Genomic DNA, 10614 nt, shown 5'->3' on the forward strand with positions numbered 1-10614 from the left:
ATACTACACAAGACACTTCCCTGAGGGAAAATAAGAATCAGAAATACAGTCCATTCTCTGTTTACCAAGCTTTATAGTTTGCTTAGGCTGGATTAGGTGGGAGGAAGGGGCACTTTATTCTACACAGAGAACTAGAGGCTCACAAAGCCACCAGCCCCAAATATGAGTCCTTCTAAGGATATAACCATTGAATTGAAAGGGAATTATTCAGTTCTTGCTTTGGCAGCACATATACTAAAATTGGAATGATACAGAGAAGATTAGCATGGCCCCTGTGCAAGGATGATACGCAAATTCTTGAAGCATTCCATATTTTTGACATTTCTCCAAAGAAGACATACAGATGGCTAACAAACACATGAAAAGATGCTCAACATCACTCATTATCAGGGAAATGCAAATCAAAACCACAATGAGGTACCATCTCACGCCAGTCAGAATGGCTGCTATCAGAAAGTCTACAAACAATAAATGCTGAAGAAGGTGCGGATAAAAAGGAACCCTCTTATACTGCTAGTGGGAATGCAAACTAGTAAAGCCACTATGGAGAACAGTGTGGAGATTCCTTTAAAAACTGGAAATAGAACTGCCATATGACCCAGCAATCCCAGGGCTGGGCATACACACCAAGGAAACCAGAATTGAAAGAGACATGTGTACCCCAATGTTCATCACAGCACTGTTTACAATAGCTAGAACATGGAAGCAACCTAGATGTCGATTGGCAGACGAATGGGTAAGAAAGCTGTGGTATATATACACAATGGAATATTACTCAGCTATTAAAAAGAATGCATTTGAATCAGTTCTAATGAGGTGGATGCAACTGGAGCCTATTATACAAAGGGAAGTAAGCCAGAGAGAAAAACACCAATACAGTATATTAACACATATATATGGAATTTAGAAAGATAGTTATGATGACCCTATATGCAAGACAGCAAAAGAGATACATATGTAAAGAGCAGACTTTTGGACTCTGTGGGAGAATGGGATGATTTGAGAGAACAGCATTGAAACATGTATATTACCATATGTGAAACAGATCTCCAGTCCAGGTTCGATGCATGAAACAGGGTGCTCAGGGTCAGAGCACTGGGATGACCCTGAGGGATGGCATGGGGAGGGAGGTGGGATGGAGGGTCAGGATGGGGGACACATGTACACCCATGGCTGACTGATGTAAATGTATGGCAAAAACCACTATAATATTGTAATTAGCCTCCATTAAAATAAATTAATTAATTTTAAAAATTCATGAAATTGATGCATAGGAGAAGTGTAATTAAATTCAGTGAGTTTTAAGCCTTTGCTTTGTTTGGAAGATGATAGATATACTAATTTATATTGAATTATAATAAATAAAAATAACATGTTTAATTTCTAGATGTGGACATTCACTAAAATAACAGTAATAATCTATAAAAAGCGGTATGCATAATATATACCTCTTCACATACACAAAAATTATTAACTATAAAGTAAAATTATTTTAAACAGAAAAAGTAAAAATACTGTAAAAGAAATAAAACCCAATTGTTGCACACTTTGTAGCTTAGTCATACACAATATTTGCAAAAATTGCAGAATTAGTTAATATTAGTCTAATTACAAGCAACATACTAGGAAGTCATTGAATCATATCTAAGTATAAACATCAAGGAGATACAGTATGAAAAATAAAGGAACAAACTATATTTAAAATATGGATATAAAGACAGTAAGAAATTCCTAAAAGTGTTGAAGATCATTGCTTCTGAGAATTAGGGGGAAGACAGGACAAGTAGATGATAAGTTTTCACTGAAAGACTTACAGAAATATTTTTACATTGGTGAACTGAAACAAATCAAATTAAATTTTTAAAGAAATAAAAATCTTTATCCAAGAAAGATTTTTTAAAAGGCATGGATAATTAGCTCAGGCAATTAAGGGCTTCAATCCCCGGAGGAGGAAATGGCAACCCTCTCCAGTATTCTTGCCTGGAAAATTCTATGGACAGACGGGCCTGGCAGGCTACAGTCCATCGGGTTGCAGAGAGTTGGACACAACTGAGCAACCAACACTTTCACTTTTCAGACAATTAAAAACATCAAAGGTGAACAAAATTTCTTATTAGATCTTTGTGTAAGCAATGGCAGAGCTTCACTGGGGACTGTTGCAATGCTTTCAATAAAAGAAAACAAGAACACCTTATTGATTTGAACTTAACTTCTCTCCTTTTAGATCAACAGACTTTTCTTCAAACTAGAAATGCTAGAGAAATAGTCATTTGCATCCTGTGAAAAGAAAAAGTCAAAGTCATTCAGTCGTGTCCAACTCTTTGTGACCACTAGGCTCCTCTGTGCATGGAATTCTCCAGGTAAGAATACGCCATTCCCTTCTCCAGGGGATCTTCCCAACCCAGGGATCAAACCTGGGTCTCCTGCATTGCAGGCAGACTCTTTACCTTCTGAGCCACCAAGGAAACCCCTTGTGAGAAGAAAGAAGACTTGCTAACTTCTTCCCAGAATAACTGACAAGCCTTTTCAAGAAAAATCCTTCAAAACTTGTAGGAGGCTGCATTTCAAGATTCTCAAAGAGAAAAATAAAGTATGTGTTAGAAATTTTAGTATGTTTGATAGATTCTTCCTCAAATTTTAAGTAGATAATGTATGAATATTTTAAAATACATACGGACCACAAGTAAGTTGCATAGATTGCTTAAGGAAAAAGTCATTTTTTCCCAATTGCATGAACAAAGACTGAAAGCTTTCTCTATATCACAGATTTTGAATTCTGCAACACATTTCCAACAAAAGTCTATCATGATACGCTTACATGTATGTGATTCAGGCAAGTGGAAAAACCCGGTGGGACGGCTTACTCATGATCCAAAAACATCCACAAGGACTTCTGCCTAGGTTGCACTGGCCAGGTATCAACACTTACTGGCTGTCCACCAAACAGCACAATGCTAGATACTAATGGACTAGTAACGAGCAAACTCAGACAAGCTCTCCCATTCATAAGGTTATAATTTACAGATGAAGGCAGATGGCTAAATTATAACAAATTGTGACAGATTTTATGACACCAACATATAAGGTAGGATGAAAAAATTAAGTAGAATATTACTCAGCCATAAGGAATGAAATAGTGCCATTTGAAGAGACATGAATGGACCTACAGACGGTCACACTGAGTAAAGTCAGTCAGAAAGAGAAAAACGAATATTGTATACTAACGCTTATATGTGAAATCTAGAAAAAATGTATAGATGAACTTACTTACAAAGCAAAACATAGAGACACAGATGTACAGGACAAATAGATGGATGCCAAGTGGGGACGGAGGGGAGGGATGAATTGGGAAATTGGGATTGACATATATACACTGTTGATACTATGTATAAAATTAATAATTAAGGAAAACCTACTGTATAGCACAGGGAACGCTACTCAGTACTCTGTGGTGCCTTAAACGGGAAGGACCTATTTTTTTAAAAAAGATATCTTCCCAGCACAAGGATTGAATCCAGGCCTCTTGCATTGGCAGGTGGATTCTTTACCATCTAAGCCATCAGGGACGCCCTCAATTAAATCAGTCTACAGGTATTCAGGGGTGTTCTTCTTTCTCATTGGTTTTTGGTATGTGCAGTATTTATGCTATATTTGTACCCATGATCTGGACAGTTTTTTGAAAACAAATTCAATAATTTAGGGGAATTTTTTTTTCAATGCTTCAGAATCAATTATGTAGTGTAAAAATTACCCGTTTCTACTTTTTATTTCTCTGCTTTTGTGAGTCACTACAAGTCAGAATAGCCTTAGCGTCACAATATATGATTTCTACTAATTCTCAAAATATCTCTGATGATTGAGTGTGTTTTGAAAGAAAAACAATGGGTACATTGTCAATCTCTGGTAGAGAACAGAAATGGCAATGCAAAAAATTTTTTTTCTTAATACATATATTTTATTTAAGTATAGTTGACTTAACAATGTTTCAGGTGCACAGCAAGGTGACTTAGTTATACATATACACATATATTATTTTTGAAACTATTTCCCATTATAGGTTATTATAAGTTATTGACTATAGTGATGAATAAAGAAACAAGTCAAGCCCCTGCCTCCCCACTCACTTTCCAAACACATTCCACCTCTTGTATTTACAGCTAGGTTTCTACGTGGGAGCCTAGGAGCCACAGAAGTTATTAGCATCAATTGAGTCTCTTGTTTGCCAGGCACAGTGCTAAGTCCTACAAAGTTTAGGGCATTTTTAATTGTCCCCAACCTGCTCCTCACCATCTATATTAGCAGCTCCAACTCAAGCCAGTTCAACTCAAGAGATGCCCCTAGATTCCTGCCTTTTCTCTCTATATCCTGGTGATGCTGCCTTCCTCCTCTACCTGGCAACCTCTCACCTGGACACATAACAAGCTTCCTGTCTGAGCGTCCTCCCCGACTGTAGCCAGTTCCTCACTCCCTCTGCCTTTTACATTCTCAGTAAAGTTATTCTCAAAAAAAAAAAAAAAAAAAAAAAATCACATATCACTGACCTGATTTTAAAATGTTGATTATTTCTGATTAGTTTGGATAAAAATTCAAAGTCCTTGGCTGAACAGTCCTTGCTTCAGCCACACTTAGGCACACTCACTCTCAACCCTCTCCCACCCCACAGACCCTCCACCATACTCTAGGTCTTAATTGTCCCCTGAACCCCTCAGGTCCCTTGTCTCTGCTTCTACTTAAAGTGCCCTCTGCACCTTCATCTTCTCCCAAACGCCAGCCCATACTTTAAAACCCATATCAAATGTCACCTTTTTTTAAAAATATAAATTTAATTGGAGGCTAATTACAATTTTTGCCATACATTCACATGAATCAGTCATGGGTCTGCATGTGTCCCCCATCCTGAACCCCCCTCCCACCTCCCTCCCCATCCCATCCCTCAGGGTCATCCCAGTGCACCAGCCCCGAGCACCCTGTCTCATGCATTGAACCAGGACTGGCGATCTGTTTCATATATGATAATATACATGTATCAATGCTATTCTCTCAAATCATCCCACCCTTGCCTTCTCCCACAGAGTCCAAAAGACTGTTCTATACATCTGTGTCTTTTTTGCTGTCTTGCATATAGGATCATCGTTACTATCTTTCTAAATTCCATATATATGCGTTAGTATACTGTATGGGTGTTTTTCTCTCTGGCTCACTTCACTCTATATAATAGGCTCCAGTTTCATCCACCTCATTAGAACTGATTCAAATATATTCTTTTTAATGGCTGAGTAATATTCCATTGTGTATATGTACCACAGCTTTCTTATCCATTCATGGGCTGATGGACATCTAGGTTGTTTCCATGTCCTGGCTGTTCTAAACATTGCTGCAATGTCACCTTTTTAACGGAACTTCTCTCACATCCCCAGGCACAATTACCTCTTTTCTCTGTAATGTTACTCATCACAGAGTGTTCTCATTTGCCTTTAAAATCACTCAAGTTGTTTCTCAAAGCAGGGACACAGGCTCTGCCCCACCCCAACCACTTTCCAGGCACCTAGAAGTGTCATGTTCAATCTTGGATTAATTTGCTAGGGCTGCTGTAGCTAAGGACGACAGACTGGGTGACTTGAGCAATGGAAATCTATCCTCCCAGGGCTCTGGGGTCTGGACGCCTGAGCTCAAGGTGTCAGAAGGCTGGTTTCTCCTGAGGGCTGTGACAGAAGGATCCATCCAGGCTTCTCTCCTTGAGTCGTAGGTGGTCGTCTTCTCCCTGTGCCCCTTCACATTGTCTCCCTGCTGCATGTGTCCCCTCGTGTTCAAATTTCCCCTTTTTGTAAGGACACTGATCCTATTAATATTAGATTGGACGCTCACTTTATTCACCATTATCACATTTTATCTGATTACATCTCAGTTCAGTTCAGTTCAGTTGCTCAGTCATGTCCGACTCTTTGCGACCGCATGAATCACAGCACGCCAGGCCTCCCTGTCCATTAACAACTTTACCCAAACTCATGTCCATCGAGTCGGTGATACCATCCAGCCATCTCATCCTCTGTCATCCCCTTCTCCTCCTGCCCCCAATCCCTCCCAGCATCAGGGTCTTTTCCAATGAGTCAACTCTTCACATGAGGTGGCCAAAGTATTGGAGTTTCTCCTTTAGGATGGACTGGTTGGATCTCCTTGTAGTCCAAGGGACTCTCAACAGTCTTCTCCAACACCACAGTTCAAAAGCATCAATTCTTCGGTGCTCAGCTTTCTTCACAGTCCAACTCTCACATCTATACATGACCACTGGAAAAACCATAGCCTTGACTAGATGGACCTTTGTTGGCAAAGTAATGTCTCTGCTTTTTAAAATGCTATCTAGGTAGGTCATAACTTTCCTTTCAAGGAGTAAGCATACACAGACCCTATTTTCAAATAAGTTCACATTTTGTCCTGGGGGTTCAACATGTGCATTTGCGGGGTCACATTTCAATCCATGACAAATGCACAGTGTTTGTGAAGGACTGAACAATGAAAGGAGAAATGAATGAAGTACTGTCGCTCTGTCCCTTGAAATATACACCACTGTCTACTTTCCTTCCAAATCCCACCAGCTATTTCCTTCACCCTTACTCAGACAACTTTGCATTAATCTCTGCTCCAGGGCTCTGTTTCCCAATCCAACCTTCATATTTCCACTATATTATTCTTTTTAAATGTTTTTTACACTAACTCATTTATCTAAGGGTTTACCATGGCTCACTTTCTCCTACTTTATTAAGTCTAAAAGTACCCTACCTCCTTTCAAGAGCTATTGTACTCTGAATCTAGCTTATTTATTATATTTTAGGCAATGTCCAGGCTTGCCATGTGTGGATATCCAGACTAGACTGGAGGAGTTTTGAGATGAATGAAGATCTAAAAACTGACCAGGTATCTTGTAGACAGAATCTAGAAGGAGGCCCTGGAGAGTTTCTGGGGATTGGCAGACTGAGCAACGTATCAGAAAAAAACTGACCACAAGCAAACAGGAAAATGCAAACATAGCACCAGGAGCTCTATGCAAAGGAGCAATGAGTACCAACAGGTGGGTGGGACCCAGACACAGGAAATCTAAGGACAGGTGAAATTCTGAGCTGTGGGCAAGCCGGCCACATAGGAAGCTGTATCTCTAGGAAACAAAGCACAAGCCACTAGGACCCAGTTCAGAAGGAGTGTCCAGGTTTCTGGATGAGCCAGTAGACCCATGAAAACAAACAAAACAGAAACAAGAACCAAGAGCAGAGGGGACATGGGATCAAATTAGTCCAGTTCATTCAAGCTGGGTGCAAGAGTAATGAAGCAGCATAGGAATGTGATGAAAAAGCTAGGTTTACATAATCTTCCTTCCAAACCAGGAAGAAAATAAATATCGATAAAAACATTGTTATTATTATTTAACAAATATTTTACACATAAAAAACTATATTCAATCTATTTAATATTATTGAAAGACTTAAATGTAAGATCTGAAACCATACAACTTCTAGAAGAAAACAAGGCAGTATCCTCTTTGACAGACGTCTGTCTAAGGAATGGTCTTTTAGATATGTCTCCTCAGGCAAAGGAAACAAAAACAAAAATAAACAAATGGATGACAGCAAACTGAAACACTTTTGCACAGTGAAGGGAACTGTCAACAAAACACAAAGTTTGCCTGCTGAATGGGAAAAGATATATCTGATAAAAGGTTAATATTCAAAGTACACAAAGAATTCATACAACCGGAACCAAAAAAAAAAAAAAAAACCTGATTAAAAAACCAACAGAGGATGTGAACAGACATTTTTCCAAAGAAGACTTAGAGATGGCCAACAGCCACGTGAAAAGATGCTCGACATCATGAATCATCAGGGAGAGGCAAATCAAAATCACAATGAGATATCATCTTACCCCTGTTATCATTGTTATTATCAAAAAGACAACACAACACAATTGTTGGTAAGGCTGTGAAGAAAAGGGAAGCTCGTTCACTGTTAGTGGGAATGTGAATTTATGCAGCCACTTTGGAAAACAGTATGGAGAGGCATGAAAAAACTAAACACAGAACGACTGTACAATCCAGCAATTCCACTCCTGGGTATTTATCGGGTGAAAACATAAATAATAATCTTAAAAGATATATATATATATATAATAGATATAAAGATATATGTAAATATTAAAAATGTCTATTCAGATCTTTTTAATCAGGTTTGCTTTTTTGATATTGGTTGTATGAATTTTATATGCATACCTAATATCATTGCAGCATTATTTACAGTAGCCAAGATATAGTAGCGATCTAAGTGGCTACCAACAGATGAATGAGCAAAGAAGACATGGCTTATTTACATGTGTGTATACACACACACACACACACACACACACAGGAAGGAATATCAGTCATAAAAAGAATGAGATCTTGCCATTTGCCATAACACGGATAGACCTACAGGACATTCTGCTAAGTGAAATAAGTCAGACAAAGACAAACACTGTATGATTTCACTTATGTGTGGAATCCAGAAAACAAATGAACAAACAACAAAACATAAGCAGAGTGATAAATTCAGAGAATAAACAGATGTGGTAGGGGAGGGGGCTGGAGAGAAACAGGTGAGGGAGACTACAAGTACAAACTTCAGTTACAAAATAAACAAGTCCTCGGTATGAAATGTACAGTGTGGGGCATACAGTCAATAATTATGTAACATCTTTGTATAGTGACAGATGGTAACCAGAATTTCCATAACGATCATTTTGAAATGTATAGAAATATCAAATCATTATGTTATGTACCAGGAACTAACATAGTGTTGTAGGTTAATTATATTTTGAAAACAAACAAACTCATAGAAAAAAAGAGATCAGATCTGTGGTCACCAGAGAGGTGGACTGGGGGAGGGAAGATTGGATAAAGGCGGTCAAAAGGTACGAGATGCTAGTTATGAGATGAATGTGTACTAGAAATGCGAGGTACAAGATGATAAATATAAATAAGAGCACTGTACATTATATACAACAGATGCAAAGACACTAAATCTGAGTTCTCATCATAGGAAAAATACTTTTTCTACTTAATTTGTATCTATATGAGATGATGACAGTTTACCAAACTTACTGTGATTATTTCATGATGTACATAAGTCAATTCATAGGCTGCACACCTTATAATACAGTACTGTACATCAATTATATATCAATAAAATCGAAATTAAAAGTGTGATTTAGTGATTTTTGAAAAGATCCACAGCGGTTTTTCTGGTTTTAAAATTTTGTGACATAGGAGACATATTGGTGACATGTCTCCTAAAATATCAACTTTTTCCCAATGAACCATCACTGCAGAGAAGTAATCCACCAGGTCCTGAGAAGTGGACACAGATTTCCAGACTATCTTCCCAGTTCCCTGAAGGAGCTAGTAACCCTCTGATTGGCTGAGCATCTCTTCTCTCACATTTACCTTATATGATTGTCTTAAAACCAAATGAAACAACGTATATGAAAATGGCTGTGTTGACTCTGAGATGCTTTTCAAAAGCATGTTACTACCACCAAGGATAGTAACACAGGATAGTAACACATTAGTAGTAAAAGGACTAGGACTTATTTTTTTTTTAAGACTTTCTGATATGGATTATTTTCAAAGTCTTTACTGAATCTGTTACAATATTGTTTCTGTTTTACGTTTTGGATTGGGGGCCACGAGGCACGTGTGATCTTAGCTCCAAGACCAAGGACAGATACTGCAACCCCTGCACTGAAAGGCGAAGTCCTAACTACTGGATCACCATGGAAGGATCGAGGACCAGTGCTTAAAATGTTTATTAGAAAAGGAAAATTTGACCTCAGGGAGGTGTGCTTTCCTGCCGTTCTTCCTTAGTTGTATGCAGTTTGGCCCGTGTCCAAAAGGCGCTGCAGTTTCAGATGGCACCCAGGACAACCAAGGGCAGGGGATGTTGCTGGTACATGACACCGGAGGGAGGGTGCGCTCCGCTGTGTCCCCACCCTCGGGCCCCCCACCCCCAGTGGGCTCGGCTCCCCTGCCAGCACCACAGTGACAATATGAGACAGCGCATCTGAAGCAGCAGAGCCAAATATTTGATTTGGATGGCTCCGCTGAAGATGCCTCATCACAACTGTGGGTGCCCAGATTACCAGCTTCTTGCTCTTGGCTTCCGCGTGCTCTGCAGCGAGTACAAACTGCACAGAGAGCTCCTTGCAACAGGGACGGGAGGAAGCCCAAATGGCTGATGTGGAGTGTCTTGTTTGGGGAAGAGTTCACTGATGAGGAATAAGCTGAGGAGGCAAGATGCTGTTGTTTTTCCTGTCAAGGCACATGGTAATAAGCACATGGCAAGTGTGTGTGTGTGTGTGTGTTTTTCCTTTCTAACTTAGATTCAGAAATTTCTGGCGATGAGAAAGCAATTCCTTTTCAGGGAAGAGTCACCATGACTTTTACCCTTCTCTCCCTGACACACATGGGCTCCACATCAGTTAGCATCATTGACAAGAATTACAGATCCTGGAAGGACCTGGTCTCAGCTGTCCCCCACAATCCCCTTCCAAAGTATTAGCTGTTTCTGACACCCTCCTGTGTTCAATCTGACTGAA

At 39.3% G+C, this 10614-nt stretch overlaps 1 non-coding gene across 1 annotated transcript; it reads left to right on the forward strand.

Annotated features, from left to right (window-relative positions):
- Nucleotides 1-214: 214 nt before the first annotated feature.
- Nucleotides 215-317, forward strand: LOC138990085 (U6 spliceosomal RNA). Its single transcript, XR_011466250.1, has one exon. It is a non-coding gene; the product is annotated as a U6 spliceosomal RNA (small nuclear RNA).
- Nucleotides 318-10614: the final 10297 nt, after the last annotated feature.

Source organism: Bos mutus, chromosome 11, assembly GCF_027580195.1.
Source record: "Bos mutus isolate GX-2022 chromosome 11, NWIPB_WYAK_1.1, whole genome shotgun sequence".
Classification (NCBI taxonomy): Eukaryota; Metazoa; Chordata; class Mammalia; order Artiodactyla; family Bovidae; genus Bos; species Bos mutus.